Genomic DNA, 20,474 nt, shown 5'->3' with positions numbered 1-20,474 from the left:
TTTCAATAGGGATTTTGAACAGCGATAGAGCCCGAACTACTGGACTGAGATACACCAAATTTGGCAGAAAGCTAGGGCCTGGTCCAGAGCGTGACTTTTTTGTAATTTGGTGTATATCCATTCAGTGGTTTTGTAGTTATTAAATGGAAAACACATTTCTAGATATATAGGGGTGCAGATTGTCATGACTCCTGCGCAGAGTGTTGCAACACCGCATGCCTGAAGGAGTGATTGGCTGGCCGCAACCTGTGCAGAAAGTTGCAGCCACCATTTTATGAACTGGGAAAAGATCCTGGGGGCTGAAAATAGGGGCTTAAAATATCAAAAGGGGTCAGGGTAGAGGTACTCTGACCTCCATGAAGTTCATTAATGAGTGTCTGAGGCTCCCTTTATCACTTTAAACATGATCAGGGAGTTGCGTCTCCGTCACAGTGCTTAGTGAGCCCTGTGTACTGCCACAATGAAGTCGCAATCCGTGCTGACATTTTTTTTTTTAATATAGATTCACACACTCACTCACACACTAATGCATGCACTGTGAGACCTATTTAAACACTCAGACACCCACTCACAGCCCCACTCAGACTCTTATAGACCCACTCAGAGCACCACTCAGTCAGTCATGCACCCATTCACTGACCCACTGACACTCTCATGCACCTACTCAGACACAGTGACACTCATACACCCACTCCCCTACCCACTAAGGCACTGATTCACCCACTGAAAGACCCATTCAAACATTCAAATACCCACTCAGAGACCCACTCACAGACCCACACAGACATTCATGCACCCACAGAGAGATGCACTGTCCCTCATGCACCCACTCAAAGACCCACTCAGACACTTAGACATACACTCATACACCCACTCAGACCCTTATGCACCCACTCACAGACCCACTCACAGACTCACACACCCACTCACAGACCCACTCAGACCCTCATGCACCCACTCACAGAACCACTCAAACCGTCACGCAACCACTCACAGACCCACTCAGACTCTCATGCACCCAGTCACAGAACCACTCAAACCCTCACGCACCCACTCACAGACCCACTCACTCACAGACCCACTCACTCACAGACCCACTCAGAGGTCCACTTAGACATCTACACACCCTCTCACAGACCCACTGAAAACCTCACACACCCACTCACACAGATACTGATGCACCCACTAAGGCAGTGATGCATCCACTCTCACACCCAGACAGATACTCTCACAGCCACTGTCACCCTCAGATACACCCTCTCACAGATATTCTCACAACCAGAGAGACAGGCTGCAGCCAACACCTACTGTGCAAGGCTGAAGGTCCATTCACAGCGTGGGGTTGGGTGGTTAGTGAGGTTGGCTGCAGGGCCTAGCTGCATGGTCTAGCCACAGGCCAGGCCCTGCAGTGGTTAGCTTAACGCATAGGAATGAAAATTACTTTATGTTAAAAAACATAGAAATTCACTGAAAAAATCAAAGGTTACAGAGAAGTTATAGTTAGGAAATAGAATTTAAAAAAACATAGAAATTGATAGATATATGTATATGTATGTATTATTTTCAATAAAAAAAACCAAAGGGTACAGGGAGGTTATAATTAGGTTAGGCTCCAGACACACATCGGGGGTTAGAGACTGCATTGTGTGAGGGTAGGCACAGCCCGTTCAGGTGTAAGTGATCACTCCCTTCACTCTAGCTCAGATGTCTCATCAGGATATGCAGGCTACACCCCAGCTCCCTTTGTGTCATTGTCTAGAGGAGATTCACTAATAGCCCATCTGTCAGTCTGACCCAGACAGGGAATCCACAAACAGGCAGAGTCACAGAATGGTTAAAGCAAGAAAATGCCTACTTTCTAAAAGTGGTATTTTCAAACTAAATATGTAAAAAACAACTTCACTTACAGATGTATTTTTAAATTGTGAGTTCAGAGACCATAAAGTCAATATTTCTATCTGCTTTTAAAGGGAAAATGCACTTTAAGGATATTTAAAGGCAGCCCCCATGTTAACCTATGAGAGCCATAGGCCTTGCAACAGTGAAATATGAATTTAGCAGTATTTCACTGTTAGTACACGTAACACATATCAGTACATGTCCCACCTTTAACATACACTGCACCCTGCCCAGGGGGCTACCTAGGGCCTACCTTAGGGTTGCCTTACATGTATTAAAAAGGAAGGTTTAGGCCTGGTAAGTAGGTAGACTTGCCAAGTCGAATTTGCAGTTTAAAACTGCACACACAGTCACTGCAGTGGCAGGTCTGAGCCATATTTATAGGGCTACTAATGTAGGTGGCACAACAAGTACTGAAGGCCCACTAGTAGCTTTTGATTTACAGGCCCTGGGAACCTCTAGTGCACTTTACTAGGGACTTACTAGTATATCAAATATGCCAAACAGGGAAAAGCCAATTACAGTCCAGCACGCAGTCAAAACATGGGAAACAGAGGCGAAAAAAGTCAGGGGAGAGCATGCAAAGGATGCCAGGTCTAACAGTAATAGGTTACTGAATCGCAAAAGCAGCTTTAGTACATCCAATTTTTTATTTTTTTTTCTGATAAAAAACGGACAGATTCTGCGAATCAGGCCCTCTGCAACCTTGGAATCAGGCTGTTTGCGACCTGAAAATAGCTTTGTACATTTGGCAATGTATACGCAATCAATAACTTTGATCTAGTGCAAAAACAAGAAGTAAATATAACAAACATTGGAGAAGCCAATAGATCTAGTTTTCTAGCTCAAGGGATGTTTACATTTGTATTATTTATACAAAAATACATAAAAGAAGCAGCTCAAACTTGCTGCAACCTGGGTGTGGTGGCCACCTGTCTCCAATATCAGCTTTAAATTGTTTTAAAATGTAAGCATCGCATACAGTTTTTCCAGAACAGTAGGGTGCTTCTTGGCAGGCTGATGAATTTAGAACGTGTATAGAAACTCTTTTATTATAATAATATACTCCTTATCAACACATTGATAACATTACTATTGGTTTTGAATTTCTGTAACCTGAAGACATAGCTCAACCTCACAAGAATGACTAGAAAAATAAAAGGGATAAAGAATAGAAAAAAAACATTAACAAATTAAAGTATTGGCCCACTCAGCGTGTCTCTGGAGTGCACTTTATTTAGGTGGATATGCACATGTGCACGTGTTCAACCAAAATGCCATCATCCAGAGTGCAAGAGTGCCAATAAAAGAAATGCCATATATGGCATGGTGAGTTGAACAGAAGGAAAACTTCAATTGCATTTGAACTCGTCAACGGATGAAGAAGCCTGACTGAAAGTTCACCTGTTCATGTACATATGTGTGTCATTTTATTAATGATTTTTCATGAGCCTGGCGAGACAACTCTTGCTGTCTCTAGGCTAGACATAAAATCCTACAGATTACCTTTTTCTAATAGACTTTTATTCTAATAAATTCTGCTAAAGCATTCATCAGCACAAAAGCACATTTAAGGCACAGCAATAGATTCCTTGATCTGAAGAATTTGATATGAAAGCTTTCTACTTTTTGAAATGAATGTGTGTCTAAATGTGAAAACAGTGGTCTCAGTAATATGCCCTTCGCTCATTAGTGCCGAAATAAAACTACCTATTACTGCCTCGGCTGTCAAGGACTAATTGTAATGTGACCGTTCGCCTCGCTCTAATATGTCGGTTTCAAATTATTGTTTTGACAGTTAATTATGTCACAAAAAGAAGTCGTTTTGCCTTACCGAATTTTCCCCTTTTTACTGTCTTTTTTCTGTGTTATTTTTCTATATGATAAAAAGAAGTGGTTGGAAGGAGAGGCGGGGAAGTAGCTATGTCAGGAGAAGGGGGCAACACAAAAGTTGACTGGAAGACTGGGAGAGAGAGCTGGGGTTGGGGGGGCAAGGGAGAGAACGAGTAGTGAAAAAAGAGAAAGATAGAGAGTGAAAGAGAGTGTGAGAGTGAGAGAGAGAGATCGAGGGAGGTCACTCACTTTGAGTATTCATCAAAACAAAATCCATGGTAATGCTGGAATGCTCCAAGGGCGGGATAAACACAAAAACACAGAGGGAAGCCATCAAATCTGGAGTAAAATGAACAAATCTGCCTTCCAATCAAGAGCAAAGGGCTGACCCAAAGCCCGATGTCTATAATTGATTTGGGTGCTGATTGTGACCGACAGCTGAAGGTGCTCGCAGCGAGATTGTGAAAGATGAACACTTGAGAGTTATTTTCAGATGAGTGAAAGATTCCCCCATAGTTAAAGTGGTTCAGAGTACTGCAGCCTATTGTATTTAGGGTGATGTAATAAACCTGTAGTAAAACTTCGTACAGCCGAGATTAACGTATGTGTCATAGCTGCTAAGACATATTCATGACAGCATGCTGCAAAATAGCTCGTCCATATAACACTCCTTGCTAATGTCTGTCGTTACCAGAAGGTTACAAGTTGAACTATCAACAAAGTCAACTCACCCCTCCTTCCATCCAAGGTCATTAATCGATTACATTGTATTCAATAATATTAAAATGTTACTTACTGGTCTGCCCTGCATATTCTTCTTAAACATTTATAGACAAAACTTTCTGTAAATAAGGTGTTTGAATTGTATATACTATGTAAACAACCACATTCTACTTGCAAGGTTCCTTAGTAGTACCACATGCGACATGAAACTATCGAGAATATCGGTTGCTGTCATAAAATGTAAATTATGGAATAGCCCCCCACTGCGGATCAAATTGGAATAAAATTTATTTATTGCATGTTTACCATGTTTTGAACAGGAAATGATGTGTGTAGGTTACATAACTTATAGAAGCATGTACCATAGCTGGTTCCACACTGCTTTCATTGATGTATTTTGGGTTACTGATTGAGGGGGGTGAAACCCTAATCAAGCAGCAGCCACAACTCCTGTTGGGATGAAGTTGCAAGCAACCCCCAAAGTGACTTTTGCTTAACCTTCTGGTAGCTTGGCACAAGCAGTTATGCTTAACTTAAAGGCAATGTGTAAAGTATTTATGCAGCACTTCAAACAGTAATAAAGTGAAATCAGAACACAAGAAAAATCCCACACTAATTAAAAAAAACATAGTAATATTTAACAAATTATTTTGAGACCAAAACAACAAAAATCCAATCAGTAGAACTGGAGATATGTAATTTTAAATGTAAACATGAAAATAGTGTATAGAAGCACAAAGAGCACAAAGTCGCGTTCAGACTGACCATGATGGAGAAAGGGCTGGTTATAGGGATCAAGATAGGCCCGCTGAACAAAGTACCTTAAATTCTGGTTGCAGAACATTGCAAGATCTCGTGTCGAAGATGCGTCATGCAGTGGCAGGTTGAAGCAGACTGAGGGCTGTAATGGGGAGTCCTGCATCATTATTGAGGATGCCATCAATGAGGGGCTTGAGATGCGAAGTCCAGCATCGAAGGTGCATCAGACACTGGCTATTCTAAAAAGCTGCAGGGTTACGATGTGGAATCCTGTGTTGCTGTTGATGAGGGGCTTGCTTTCCGAAGGCCTGTGTTGAGGATGTGTCACATATTGGTGGTACTGAGGAGACTGCGGGCTGAGATGCAAAGTTCAACATTGTGATGCGACACTCTGCAGTGGTTCTAATGCAGGTGCATGGAGATACATTGCTCTGCATTGGTTCTGCTCACAGGACCATAGCTGGGCTGGTAGTGCACCTTTAGACCAGCTTCCAAGGGTCAAGGACTGGGGTGGCATCACTTGGGGGTAGAACCCAGAGCAGACAGAGTTCAGGTGCTGGGTTCAAGGAAGTTGGAGCCTTTTCTATTTCTGAGGCTCTTGGAGACACTCTGGTACTCCTGGGTTCAAGATGCATATCCAGTCCTTTAACTCAGGCATCAGAGCAACACGCAGTAGGGCAACAGAGTAGCAGTCCTTCTTCCAGAGCAGCACAGCAGTCCTCTGAGGCTTCCACAGGTCCAGAGGTATACTGAAGATTTGGATTTGAGGGTACGTTATTTATACCTGGTGCCCACTTTGAAGTAGAAGATTCTGAGGGTGTCTACCCATAGAGATATTTGGAATTTCCTTCCTCCATGCTCGACACCAGCTTATTTGGGGTCACAAAGGACTAGTGTCAAAATCCTTTGAGAATGTGTTGGACAGAGCCTTTTTGATGTGCAAATGTGGTAGATGACAGCTCTTCCCCCTCATCTAGTCAGAGATGGCCCGTCCTGCCAGCTACTCTTCCCCTTTGTCTCACTGCCTGGGAGCAATACCCCCCAAAAAACTGTCAGCTATACCTAGTTATGTGATCCAGGTTACTGGCTGCAGGCACCAAATAGTTGGGACAAGAAAATGCCAACTTTCTAAAATTGTGACTTAAAATCCAATTTTACCATTAAGCAGGGTTTTAAAGTTAAATGTACATGTCTCACTGCATGCTGCTTTCTGGGCTGTGTAGGGTCTAACCTAGGCATGACTTACATGTATTGAAAATGAGGATTTAGGCCTGCCAAAAGACTAATTTTGCCAAGTCAAAGTGGCAGCTTAAAACTGCATGCACAGGCTGCAATGGCAGGCCTGGGACATGATTAAAAGGGCTACTTCAGTAGGTGGCATAATCAGTGCTGCAGGCCTACTATTAGCATTTAATTTACAGTCCCAATTTACTGGGGACTTATAAGTAAATTAAATGTGCATATTGGGTGTAAGCCAATGTCACCATGTTTAAAGGTGAGAGCATGCACACTTTAGCACAGGTTAGCAATGGTAAAGTGCACAGAGTCCTAAGGCCAATAAAAATGAGGTCAGAAATATGGAGGAGTAAGGCAAAAAAGTTTGGTAGACGACCACCCTAAGGCTGGTAGATCTAATAGTTGTTATTATTGTTGTTGCAGTGGGCATGGCATTTGCACCATGCAGATTGTTAGTGCAGACTCAAGTACACACTGCACTCAAGTGGATGGAGCTTTCATCTTTCTAGGCTGAGGTTTTATTTCTACAAATCAACACAGCATGGATGACAATGAAGCACTTTAGGCTCACAAGGATGACAGGGAGTAGTTGATTTACACACCATGAAAGTTTATTCGCAGATTAGCAAAGTTACAAACTTAAACCATCGAAGTTTATTGAAGATGAATGGTCAGTACCTAATAGTTTTCATTATATAATTCAAGTCAATTCAAAATAAGCAAATACAACTCAAAATGCTAAGAGATGTCATAGATGAAATTCAGGCAAACTAAGTTTCCCTTGAAGGGAATATTAACTAATATGCTAAAATAAGAAAATCAGGAAAATTCTCGAGCAAAGCCAAACAGAAGGCATCAGCAGGTAAAGCCTCTAAAAGTTAGAATCAAATGTCAATTTAGTCATGTAAGTGAGAATTGATCTGCTCAGGAGTCTTACTCTTTGGACAGGAGCAATGTAAGACATCTAGGGTCCGATTCACAAAAGTAAACTTAGACCTCAAGTCTAAGTTTAGACCTAAATTCTAGGTTGAAACCTGAAGTCTAAGTTAGGATCTAAAATCAAACTAAGTCTATCTTAGGCATGAAGTCTAAACTTAGAGGAGCAGTATCCTAACTGGCTGAAATGTAAAAGAAGCAACAGCATTTGGAAGGGAAGAAAGATGCATGGCTTATATTGTGAAGAGGAGACTGTGCACGTCTTGCCAAAATTCTTTAATGCTAGGAGTTTGTCAGTTGTGTAGGTTGGGAGGAATGTAGCATGAGAGCCAAGATTCTGGGTGCAAGGCAGAGTCGGATGTGGATGAGTGCAGGCACACTTGCCTTTGGGGGGTCTTAAGTGTGCTACAAGCACAACAACTGCACACGTCTACTGCTGTGACATACAGGCACGCTGGTTAAGTAGGCGCTTCATGCAATGAGGAGAGGAAGTGCCCTCCAGCGCATGAAGACACAATTTAAAAAGTGATAGAAATAGTAAAAACAAAACCAGAGCCTGGCAACTCCAGTCCCAGACACCAAGCTTCCTTGGCAGTTCCTTCCTATGCATTGCTGTAGCATATTCCTTCTCAGGAACCTCAGGACAATGCTTTAACGGACGAAGCCAAGCAGAAGGTGTCAGATGATGAAGCCTCTAATGGGGTTGAAGAATCTTTTGGCATAAGGGTGTGGCGATAGAGGCATCAATTTCACAATAAATCAAATTAGAATGACAGCACGACAGAAAGAAAATTCCAGTCTGGAAAAAGTCCAAGGGTGTTTATTACAAATATAACATAAATGATTCTCAAAGCATGATCATAAAGATACAGAATCATTATAGGCTGTCTAAACTTCCTAAAGATGATAATGAATTAACATCAAAAAGATTAAACATTTAATCAACCCTACACACAGAAGAAAGGAAATTGGTCATACGATGTGGATTTCAACACTGCTGAAAGTTCTCATCACCAACATGTAGAAGACATTCCATCTTGGCTCATCCGTGAAAAGTGAAACAATTATATACATAGTCTATTCCACAGTTCCTCAATGTACTGTGCTCAAGGCTGGGTTATCAAGCTCACAATGTGTAAAACAATAGAACATCTATTAACAAGCTAACATTCTCCTGAAAATGATGCCTGAAAAAAGGGTACATGTTAGCAAGAATGATTGAACATTTTTTGCAGTCAGGAAAACAGGGCCTTGCAGGCTTCATTTAGGCTAAGCAAAGAGAATTAAAACAGCACATTCAATTTATACTAATAAGGCACATTTAACATTCAAAATTATAAATATATCATTAATAAGCTTTGACATTGTTCATGTTACAGTAATTTAAAACAAAATAACTCTGTTAACCCATTCAAACAGCTACAGATTTCGACTTTTGCATGTTACTTTTAAAATACTTCTTCTATAAAAATAATTATCGTGTTAGTGCAAACTATTCCTTAACATGATAAACTATAATACTGAAACACATCAATCTGTTAAACATAAAGGACCTGATTTAGAACTTGGCGGAGGGGATGCTCTGTCACAAACATGATGGATATCCCGTCTGCCATATTACGATCCCTATAGGACATAAAGGGATTGTAATTTGGCGGACAAGATATCCTTCACATTTGTGACAGAGTATTCTCCTCCACAAAGTTCTAATTCAGGCCTAAAGTTTTAAAGCTATACCACATAGTTTTTGATAACCTTTTCTACAATGAATGCACATTAATGTGGCTTTAAGTGCATCACTTCACAACTAAACTATTAGTACTTGAACAAAATTCATAGATTGCCATGTATGGATGATCACTGTCATGTCAGGGACAATACTCACATTTTTGCTACATCACATGAAATAAAATGAAACTAAAATAAAAGAGCCAAAAAGAGAACATAAAAAGCCATAGGAGGCCAAGCATGCATAGTTCTCAATTTGACATCAATGATCACAAAATCCTTACATACACTCACTCAAACTCACTGGAAGCTTCCACAGCATGTCATTTTTCAAAGTATTTCTTTACATAGGGGAGCAAGCATAGCTCTTGGAGGGAGTAACCATAAATGTGCAGTTAATTATTAGTTTAAATTACTTTTGGTGTACACAACTGCATGAGATTTCACATTTCACTGTAGGTTTCTGTGAGACAGACACTTTCTTGAACACTGAAACTGCTGTACGTAAACAACATTTTCCATGCTGATGGCATTTCATGCTTTATTAGGAGTGTAAATCATGCAGCATAGTATGATGAACACTGCACGGTTATCTGTTGCTGCCTGAAGCTGTCCCTACAGTTTTCTTTAAGTGCCTGGATTCCATGCTTATTATTCATTGAGAGCATCTGAGTTGGCATAGGTAGGCCCGACAGGACTCTGACTTCCGACTGGTCTTACGGTGTTAAAGCCTGCAAGTCACTTAAATGGTGAGAAATATGCTTGGTCACTGAAACTGTTCTAAGCAAGTTGTGTTTTTCCTGCTACTGGCACTTTTCATAGCATGCTGAACTTTAGACAGTTATCTGTTTTTTGTTTTATGCTAGTTGCAGCCACTGTCCCATCATGTGTCTGGGAGTGCCCGACAGCTGATCAAAGAGTTTTGTTACAGATACTGTTGTGATCTCTGAGTGGCATTTTATTGCATTGTAATATATAGTGCTTAGTATCCCTGTGCGGGGTGCTGAAGCACTTGTTCACATGGGTAACAATTTTTTGGTGAGTGAATATGGCAGGAAGGTTATTGCCTTTACAGTGAGGTTATGTGGGAAGTGTTTCCATGGCATGTGTGATAACCATTGTGGTGTAGTGATCGCGTTAAGTGACAGAGTGATACGCGGTGTGAAGGATAAGGAAATGTGAGAAATAGACATGCATTTTTTAAATATGTGCTCTGATTAGCTCAACAGGTACCTTTAGTTTGTTGATAGTTTATACTTTATCTTCTCAATCTGATTTCTTATGCTAACTGTGGCAGGAGGTTGTCCAATGTGTGATCTTATAGATCCTCGAGTGGTAACTGGCGTCGATAAAAATTGAAGGAGTTCAGAGATCTATCCAGTTAGACTGCACTGCAGCGATCCTTTATGTGATTGCCATTATGAGACATCAATGAAGAGATTTGCCAAGATGAAGTTTGGTATTTTCTTTCTTTTTGTCAATATAGGATGTCAATGCTCAGAGTATGTAACTATTTGGGACCTGGAGGATGGACTATGTCAGATCCTTCCACTGACCAGCAGTTATTGGTTATGCCATTCGATTGCCAGCAAGGTTTCACAGGTTATTTTATATATAATACACCTCTCTTGTTGTTGATAAGGAAATCACTTAAGGAACTAGATATGATATGGTACGTTTTGATGACATGAATTATAATAACTATCTAACATCATTTGGTTAGACATAGTTTACTATGTCGGTGAAGTCTGATGTGGAGAGGGTTCCATGACTATGGGCCTGATTTAGATCTTGGTGGTGTTATGCCAAGCAGCGTCGATGGCGGACTTGAGAAGACCGTCAAGTTGACGGTGTTGCAACTGCTATTTTTAGATATTGCAGCTCTGCAAGCGGATTGACTGGCGACAGATTGCTGACAGAGGGAGACGGCAGCGGGACCCAATGAACATCGTATAATGGCAGGGGCTTAGGAGGAGAGGTGACACACACACTGTCCCTTAGCCATATGTGTACCCTTGTACTACACACTACACCACATTCACACACTATCCCATTGCCAATCTAACACAACACAACCCATACATGGCGAAAACACACATACATACATGCCACATCATACATACATCATTGACACTGCACACACACACACGGCACAACCACAAGAACCAACATAACTACACACACACAGCTACACAAACACACTCACACTCACACACATGCACAAATATAAACATCACACGCCAACACAACATACATAACAACATCAGTCTCACATGCAAGTGACACACATACAGACACAAGCACTTCACCCAGTCCAGCTCCCTCCACCTCAACCAGTCAGCCCACACACACACATATACACATACTGGCTCACATACACAACAGATGGCACAGACCTACCTGTACAGGTCCCCTTCCAATGCGCACAGATGACACCGTTGTCCGCTGAGGCTGTACCGTCTTTCTGGAGTCAGCATTCATTTTGCAATAAATGATGACACCAAAATGATATTTGTGTATATGTGCAATATGCATGTTGTGCAAGTGTGTCCCCAGCCATGTATGACACCATTGTGTACCCCCACATATGCATGTCACAGTAATTTAAAAAAATTACTGTGGCATGTATATGTCTGTTGTGGTCTTGACCTCCAGTGTTGTGTCCACCCAACGTACCTTGCAGTGTCCCTACCTCTGAATCTTACAATGTGGGAGGTTGTGTTTTCTCCATGGGTCGGAGGCAGCATTGATGGCAGGTGTTGTTCAGTCATGTCCAGTTGAAGACTGGGATGGAATGTGGAGAAAAGGTGAGTTTTCACCCCTTTTAAACCCTAATCTGCCAAATCAAACATGGAGGTCAGACCGCAACTTTTTTCTTGGCAGTAAGTCACATCCAAATCTGCATGGCGGGAAGAGTGACTGGGGTCCCGCCTACATCCACTTTTCCCTCTCCTGCTGTCGAATCGGCCAGTGTTTCTTTGCAGAGATGGTGGTTCGAATGCGGGCAGACCATCATGGTCACAGACCGGTTTACAGTTAAAAAGTCAATGGTTGGACCATTACCGCCAAGATCGAAATCAGGCCCTAGGTGCCATAAGGAAAGAAATGAGGTGTGGCTTTTTGAAAGACATGCAGATCATGGCTAGCTTTTCAAGCCCTGTTACCTTTAAGGATGAAGTACAACTATGAATGACATAATGTAAATATTTAAAGATGACAAACTGTGTGGGATAGCAAATAAATGAAATGCTAGGTTCCAGGTTGTAGATAAACCACTATTAATTCCATGTCAAATTCTAATCCTCTGTCACCTAGATACCTACACTTGGTGTTTATCATCACTATCGCTTCTCAATTTCAAATGACCACATAAGATGTGTCTCCCCTACGGCATAATGTTTCACTTTGTACTGCACATATCATACCCCTTCAAGGGTGGGAATCAACATTACTAAAACTAATGGGATGCTTGATGGTTGTTAGAAATGGTTGCGAGGTTGTTGGTTGAAGGGGGGGTTAGCTCTATTCAAGCAACAGCCATAATCCCTGCCAGGGTGTTGTAAATTGTGTTTCTGGTTGTCGGAGGTATGCACCTTGTCCAAGCGGGAACCACAATCGAAGTAAGGTAAGTCACAAACACTCCGTAGATTAACCAGTACTCACCCTCTGGTAGCTTGGCAAGGAGCAGTCAGGCTTAACTCAAGAGGCAATATATTAAGTATTTATGGACCACTTCAAACAGTAAAACAGTTAATAAATAAAACAAGACTAAAATGGCAAAAATTCGTAGGACTTAAGTAATGAATTTTTAAAGATTAAACTGCAAGATAGTGCTTTGAAGCAAAAAGCACCAAATGGGGCTATCTGGTCATGCTGTACTGGGACAAAGTCAAAAGCAACCTCGATGGAGAGTGGGCTGTCTACAGGGACTCAGCGTGGCCCGCTGAGGAAAAAGTACCTTAATTTTGGTTGCATCAATATTGAGGATGCAGGGAGCAGACTGTAGCGATGCGTCTATGTCCATCCCCAAAGTAGAGGCACTGCATAGGTCCTTTCCATACAGTAGCGAAGATGCATTGATTTTCTCCACATAACAGTAGCAATGCTTCAGGTCTGAGATACAGCGAGTCAATGCACCAAGGTCAATCTGCACTGGAGAAGCAATGTGTCCACTCTGATCCATGCAATGGGGCCGATGCACCTGTTCTGGTTGAAGCAACAGGGGCACTGCATTGGTACTGGTCCACGCTACAGGGGCAATGCGTCAGTTCCAATCCACGTAGCAGTGACGAGCCATTGATTTGACTGGAACAGCACTTCACACCCACTTTCAAGGGCCCAGAACTGGATTGGCTCCACTTGGCAGGGCACAACTCACAGTTGGCAGAGTCCAGGTATTGTAGCACGTGAGTTAGAAGGCTTTTTGTGTCCCTGAGACTTCAGAAGACAGGAGGCAAGCCAGCAAGCCCTTGAAGTCACTTTGCTTCTGGGTCGGCGAGATGCAGGTCCAGTCCTTCTCACTTCCAGGCAAGGAGGACTGCAGGCAGCAATTGCAGAGCAGGGGTCAAGCAGAAAGCAGTCCAGCAGAGAGGCAGTCCTTTAAACAGCACAGAAGTCCTTCTTCCTGCCAGAGTATCCACAGATCCAGATGTGTACTGAGCTGATGGTGTCTGAGGTCCACTACTTACACCCAGTTGTGCCTTTGAAGTGGGGGGGAACTTCAAAGAGAGGCCTTTGAAGTGTAAGTAGTCACTGCCTTCCCTGCTCTGGCTCCAGACTCACTACAGGGGGGTATGCAGCACTTTGTGTGGGGACAGTACACAGTCCATTCAGCTGTAAGTGTCAGCTCCATCCTCTCATCCTGCCCAGGATGACCCATCAGTCACACCTAAGCTCCCTTTGTGTGTGGCTGTCTAGAGGGAATATACAAAGCCCAGCTGTGTTTTCAGAGACAGGCAGGAAACACCAAATGATTAAAGTAAGAAAATGCCAACTGTCTAAATGTGGCATTTTCAGAATTCCAATTTAAAATCTGACTTCACCACCAGCTGTGATTTTAAATTGTGATTCCAAACACACCAAACTTGGAGGGTCCCATTTGGAAATTACACTTATTAAAAGTAATAAGCTAGTCCCAATGTTATACTATGGGAGTCATAAGCCTTGCAGTAGTGAAAAACAAATTTAAGAGTTTTTCACTACTAGGACATTCAAAACTTAAAAGGACATGTCCTACTTTTTATATACATTTCACCCTGCCCTTGAACTACATTAGGGGCGACATATGTATTAAAAAGGAAGGTGTGATCCTGGCAAGAACATTCACTTGCCAGGTTGACATGGAAGTTTACAACTGCACACGCAGGTTCTGCAATGGCAGGCCTAGTGGGTGACACAGTCAGTGCTGCATGTCCACTGGTAGCATGTAATTTGCAAGCCCTGGGCACAGGTGCACTATACTAGGGACTTGTAAGTAAATTAAATGTTTCAATTGTGGATAGGTCAATGTTACCATGTTTTAAACAGAGAGCACATGCATCTTAGTACTGGCTAGCAGTGGGGGAGTGCCCAGAGTCCTAAAACCAACAAAAACGAGGTCAGCAAAGCAGGAGGTCTGGAGGCAAATCAGGGGAAAGCACACCAAGGATGCCAGGTCTAACACAGGGTGACCAACAAAATCTCTTAAAGTAACCTGTGCTTAACCCTCTGGCAGCTTGGCACAAAATTAGTCAGACTTAACTTGGAGGCAATGTGGAAAGCATTTCTGCAGCACACAAACTGTAATAAAGTGAAAAACGCAGCATAAAAAAAAACGTACACCAATTTAGAAAAATAGAGTACATTTTAATAAATTATTTGACACCAAAGAGAAATAAATCCAATCAGTAGAACTGAGTTATAAATTTTTACATCTATAAGTAAAATCTAGTGCCTAAAAGATCAAAGCGACAACCACAGTCATTTAGTTGCACAATACTGGGTCAAAGTAAAAAATTATGGGCAATAATAATGGAGCATTAGTTGGATACAAAAAGAGAAATGGGCCCAGTGAATGCTTACCTTTGGATTAGAAAATAATTCATAGAAAATGTTCTGAGAAGGTAGAGTCCAGCAGGGCTGCAGGAAGTGACTGAGGAGCCGAGGAGGGAGTGTAGTTGCCAGGGAGCCGCTGGATAAAGTTGTGGTGAAGATTTTATGTTCGGACAAGACTTGCTGCTATGGAGACGAATGTAGCCAAAGCGGCTGCAAAGTCATGCCTAACAATAATGTACCTTGAGTGGATATATGAACAGGTTGTTCCCAGTCTTGCTTCGGTTCCCAGAGCAGCTTCTAGCCAAAAATGTTCTGAAGTTTTGGCTATCTGGGCACCTTTAGCACCACCACTGTTGCTCGAATGAGAATTTACCTTAAAAAACAAAAGACAAGAGGCGTCTGACAAAACAGGAAATGTTTTTTTAATGAACCATTAAGATGGGAGAGCAGCTACAGAACCGGTGTCCAAGGACTGTCTCTCATTGTACATCAAACTGAAGCAAGTTTTATACATTTCTCTGGGTGTGATAAAACCATAAATATGCAAACAGTTGTCACAGAGTCATAAATCCTATTCAAGATAGGGAATGCAGGTGGGCCTCGACTTGGCGTGGACACAATGTGGGCCAGCAAGTAAGTGTCCAGATGTCTGGCTGAGGGGTCCATGGGCACTGCGTGTGTTGTGTTCTGATGGGCTAAGTGTACCTAACTAGATGTGGCATCTAACTTTGTGGTGTTTTGGGAATGTACGCATTGCTCTGGCCATATGTGCTTTATTGGGGTCAGTCTCCAGGGACCTTTATAGTGTTGCTGCCTATCTGTGGGATCTGATCTCAGTTCTCATATTTGTGTGTTTGGCTGCCAGCTAAGTAACCTTCAGGACTGGGTCTCAGAGTCTGCCGGACCATGTACCTATGTGCTGGGGTTGATGGAGAGTTCACGACGGAGGAATGTGACAGTGGTGATGCAACTTTGTTCATGTATAAAAATGTATTGGTCATGTATTGGAATGTCTTGTTGTCATGTGTATTGTCATTGATCAATCCAATATCAACACCACCAATGGACCAGGACAACAGGAGATCACTTAGGCTGGGTCCAGGTGCGGGTTCAATATGGGCGGAGCCTTTTCTGGCCTTATGCCGTTGATTAGGAGGCCAGCAAACTAGCCCTTGGAGTCACTCTGGTAGTCCTCGGTGCAGGGCTCAAGCAACAAGGCAGGCCTCTGGGAATTCAAGACTGGCTTCAGGCAGTAGAACAGTCCTTCCAGTTGTAGCACGGCAGTCTTGTAGAGTAAACAGCAGGCCACAGGAGCAAGCAGTCCTCAGATTCCTTCTGTAGGTCCAGAAACTGAAATGAAGAGTGGGTTTAAGGGTCCCATTTTAATATCTGGTGCCTTCTTTGAAGTAGGAAAAGTTTTTAGATAATACCATTTGCAGTTCTCGTAGTTTCCTGACTCTCCTGCTCTGGCTCCAAGCTGACTTAAAATCTGATTTTACCTTTAAAGAGGATTTTTAATTCCAATTTCTCAGACACCAACATGAAATGGTTACTTGTTCCCAATCAAAAGTTAGCATTTATTAAACGTATCTGTTTTAAAATGTTATTCTACAAGAGAGGTAGACTTCACAGTAGTGAAAAAGGAATTTTCAAGAGCATGTAAACCTTAAAAATACATGTCCGACATTGTACTACAATGCCCCCTGCCCTATGGGCTACCTTTGAAACTTACCTTGGGATGCCCTATATATCTAAGAAAGGGGAGTTTAAGGCTTGGCAAGGGGGTTATATTGCCAAGTCAAATTGTCAGTTGTTTAAAACTGCATTCAGGCTGCAATGACAGGTCAAAGACATGATTTAAGGGACTTCTTAAGTGAGTGGCACAATACGTTCTGCAGGCCCACTAGCAGCATTCAATTTACAGACCTTGGGTATACGGTACACCACAATACAGGGGACTTACAAGTAAATGAAATATGACAGTCAGGTGTAAGCCAATTTTACCATGTTTAAAGGAGAGGGCACAAGCACTTTATCCCTGGTTATCAGTGGTAAAGTGCACAGAGTCCTAAGGCCAATATAAATACATTTTAGCATAAAGTGGAGGGTAAAGGCAAAACATTTGAATATGACCCTGCAAAAAGGGCAAACTCCAACAATGGTCTTAATTTTCTTGATATGCACACCATTTGCACTTTGACCCTAAACAAATCATGCCCTAAGGAAACGTGTGTGGGCTAGTAGGCACGCCAGTTAATTATTATTCCACCCAAAAACACTTGATAGGTAACCACACTAAGTAAGGACAGTTGCATAGGGAAGGTTCATGCAATTGTAAAAAGTTAAAGAATTAAGGAAATTTGGTGGTATGCTTAGAAGCTGTTATGTTGTCCTTGAATAAGTTGAATGACAGAAAGTTCTTTCAGACCTTTGGCCGGCTCTTGACTTAGCTGCCAGCCACAGAATGCACTCAATTCCTGAATACTTAGGTAACAAACTGAGTTAGGGGCAGAGACATTCCAGTATGATACTAGTGGAATTATAGATCTATTTCTCAATTTATTTCCATCTGCACCCTTGCTAATCCTCGGGTTTCAATTGTAGCTCCTAAAAATCAAGACTATCTGTAGTGCCAATGGAGGATGCTTTACCATTAATCCAAATGGCATTGCTATAAATCTCCAACACTACCTACCTGTTCATATCCCCTAAAAAGATTGTACCTCTTTGAACACTAAATAGGTAAATATCAGGATGTTGATGAACACCATTGAATTGAGGACGGTCATCCTCTTAGGTGTACCAGTGCACTGCTTTCTCTCAGGGAACAGGAATTATGGCTTTTAACTTTTAGATTAAATTAAATTGTTATTAATAGTACAGCCACTGTGGTGCTGTTTCTTCCAATATATACCAATCCAAGGATGCTGATTTTTCTTCGGTCCCTCACTGAAGGAACTTTGATTTGCCCGTGAGCAGTCAAAGGTTTTAGTTATTTTTTTATTTTTGATACAATGGTGTAACATTTCACATATATATATATATATAGATATATATATACATATATATATATATATATATATATATATATATATATATGTATATCTATATATAGATATATATATATATACATCTATATATATATATATATATATATCTATATATATAGTGATATTTAGATATTTATTTCCTTTCTATAAAATGCTAAATCACATTTTATAGGTTTAGAGTTCTCTGAATAAAAACTACAAAATGAAAATGAAAAAGGACTAATAATTGGCAATTAGAGTATAAATAACAGAAGGATACTTCTATTTAGGTCTGACCTAGAGACAACTTAAATTGCCTCACCAGCTTCACATTTTCACACATATGTTCATAGGTCTATGAAACATTTGGCCAGCCTTTTAGTTCTTTGCTCTTTTCAAGGGCCATTCACATTTTGCTTCCACCCACCACAGAAAACAGCTTGGGATAATGGGTCAGACAGCTTCAACTGTCTTGCACTGTGAGTGACATAATTTTGCCTGATCACATGCACACAGCTCCATTGAAATGATATGGCTCGAGATGGGTTGGTATAAATTTTCGGGCCGACTGCCAAGTTAATCGATACTTTTTTCAATTATGGAGGAGTTCAGAAAATACACTGAAAAAAGTAATTTGGTGGGAACTTTGCATCAGACTTAGGCCCGTATTTATACTTTTTTAGTGCCACGTTTGCGTCATTTTCTGATGCAAAAACAGCGCAAACTTGCAAAATACAATTGTATTTTGTAAGTTTGCGCCATTTTTGCGTCAAAAAACGGCGCAAAGTGGCGCTTAAAAAGTATAAATATGAGCCTTACACTTTTGAGACTGTTTACAATATATAGCCTTAAATAACAACAAGGTCTTATCCTGCCTAACTAGCTGCGTTTTAAAGTGCTGTTTACAAAAGTACGCCAAAACTTGTAGCTTTCACCTTCATCCCCAACATTGTTTAAGACTTCTGCTAGGCTGTATGTCTCTGAGATGGGGTAAAATGCAATTTTATTTAAAGGACTACTTATGTCCTTTTGTGCGTAGATTTCTCATGAAATTTGGATTTATTCATATTATGTTTGCTAAACACGTATGGGTCAAGAGGATGGGTTATCCCACCATCCATGCCGTCACTGCTGTAGAGGAGCGAAACAGGATTTGAAGATGTCTTATTTTTTGCCCAGGTCCTTTTTATCTGCAGCAAAAAAATTGTTATCCTGTGATTTTAAAGTATTACAGTGCAATGCATGAAGAGGCGCTTTATTTTAAAATCTCCACACTGTGAATATTTGTGATTGTGTAATCAACATTTTTGGGTCGTTTTTTCAAGCAAATGTATGTATTTGTATGTATTATTATGTACTTTGCTTGTCTTAATCATGGTTGTGTTGTCTACATTTATGTACCTTTCAAGATGCTGTATTTGTATATTACTGCTTGTTGTGCTGTTGTCTAAATCCATTAACTTTTAATGCATTGTATTTATATATCATTGATTTTCATTGTTTTAAGTGCAATTTGCGGACGTAAGTTTAAAATTAAATAAACAATAATGCACTTGAAACTTTCTGTAATGTATTTAGTAAACGTGTTGATTGTTATGGATATCTGACTCATTCTTTTATTGCATATTTATATATATATATATATATATTACATAAACACTCCTCTTCGTACAAGGATAACCAGGACACCTCCGAAGTGTTATTTTGTAAATGTATTCAGAAAATTGATTTCCCTCCAACGCGTTTCGGCCATAGCCTTGGTCACGGATGGAGTGGGTGTGTACAATACCCAATCAAATAAATGAAACAAAAAAATGGACATACACACGATTCTCCCTAATAACAACTCGGCAGTGGCGGCCATCTTAAACTGTCAAAATCACATTACTTAAACATTATTTCATCACATATTCATTTTTAAGAAGTGTAATACTCAATTAATAATTTTACCGATTATTGATCCAAGTTGAACATTCAATATTAATAAACCCAATACAAAAATAACCTCATCTAAAATAGACACAATCATCCTTATAATACTATGCATATAATAATTCATATTTCATTCAGGAATGTAATACAATATCTGTGAGTAAGCCCCAGTGGGCATAGTTCATTATTGACAATACTTTCCTTGGTCAATACAAAATTCAAATATAATATACATATACACCACACTTCATCAATATTTTAGATCAAATCATGTCTCTTAATCATATACCTGCTTGCTTTACCACTATAAAATCTTTTACTTCCACACACAACCTCTACTAGCACCATTATGTGCAACAAATTAAT

Source organism: Pleurodeles waltl, chromosome 10 (genome assembly GCF_031143425.1).
Source record: "Pleurodeles waltl isolate 20211129_DDA chromosome 10, aPleWal1.hap1.20221129, whole genome shotgun sequence".
NCBI lineage: Eukaryota > Metazoa > Chordata > Amphibia > Caudata > Salamandridae > Pleurodeles > Pleurodeles waltl.
Note: the sequence above shows the minus strand (reverse complement) of the source record.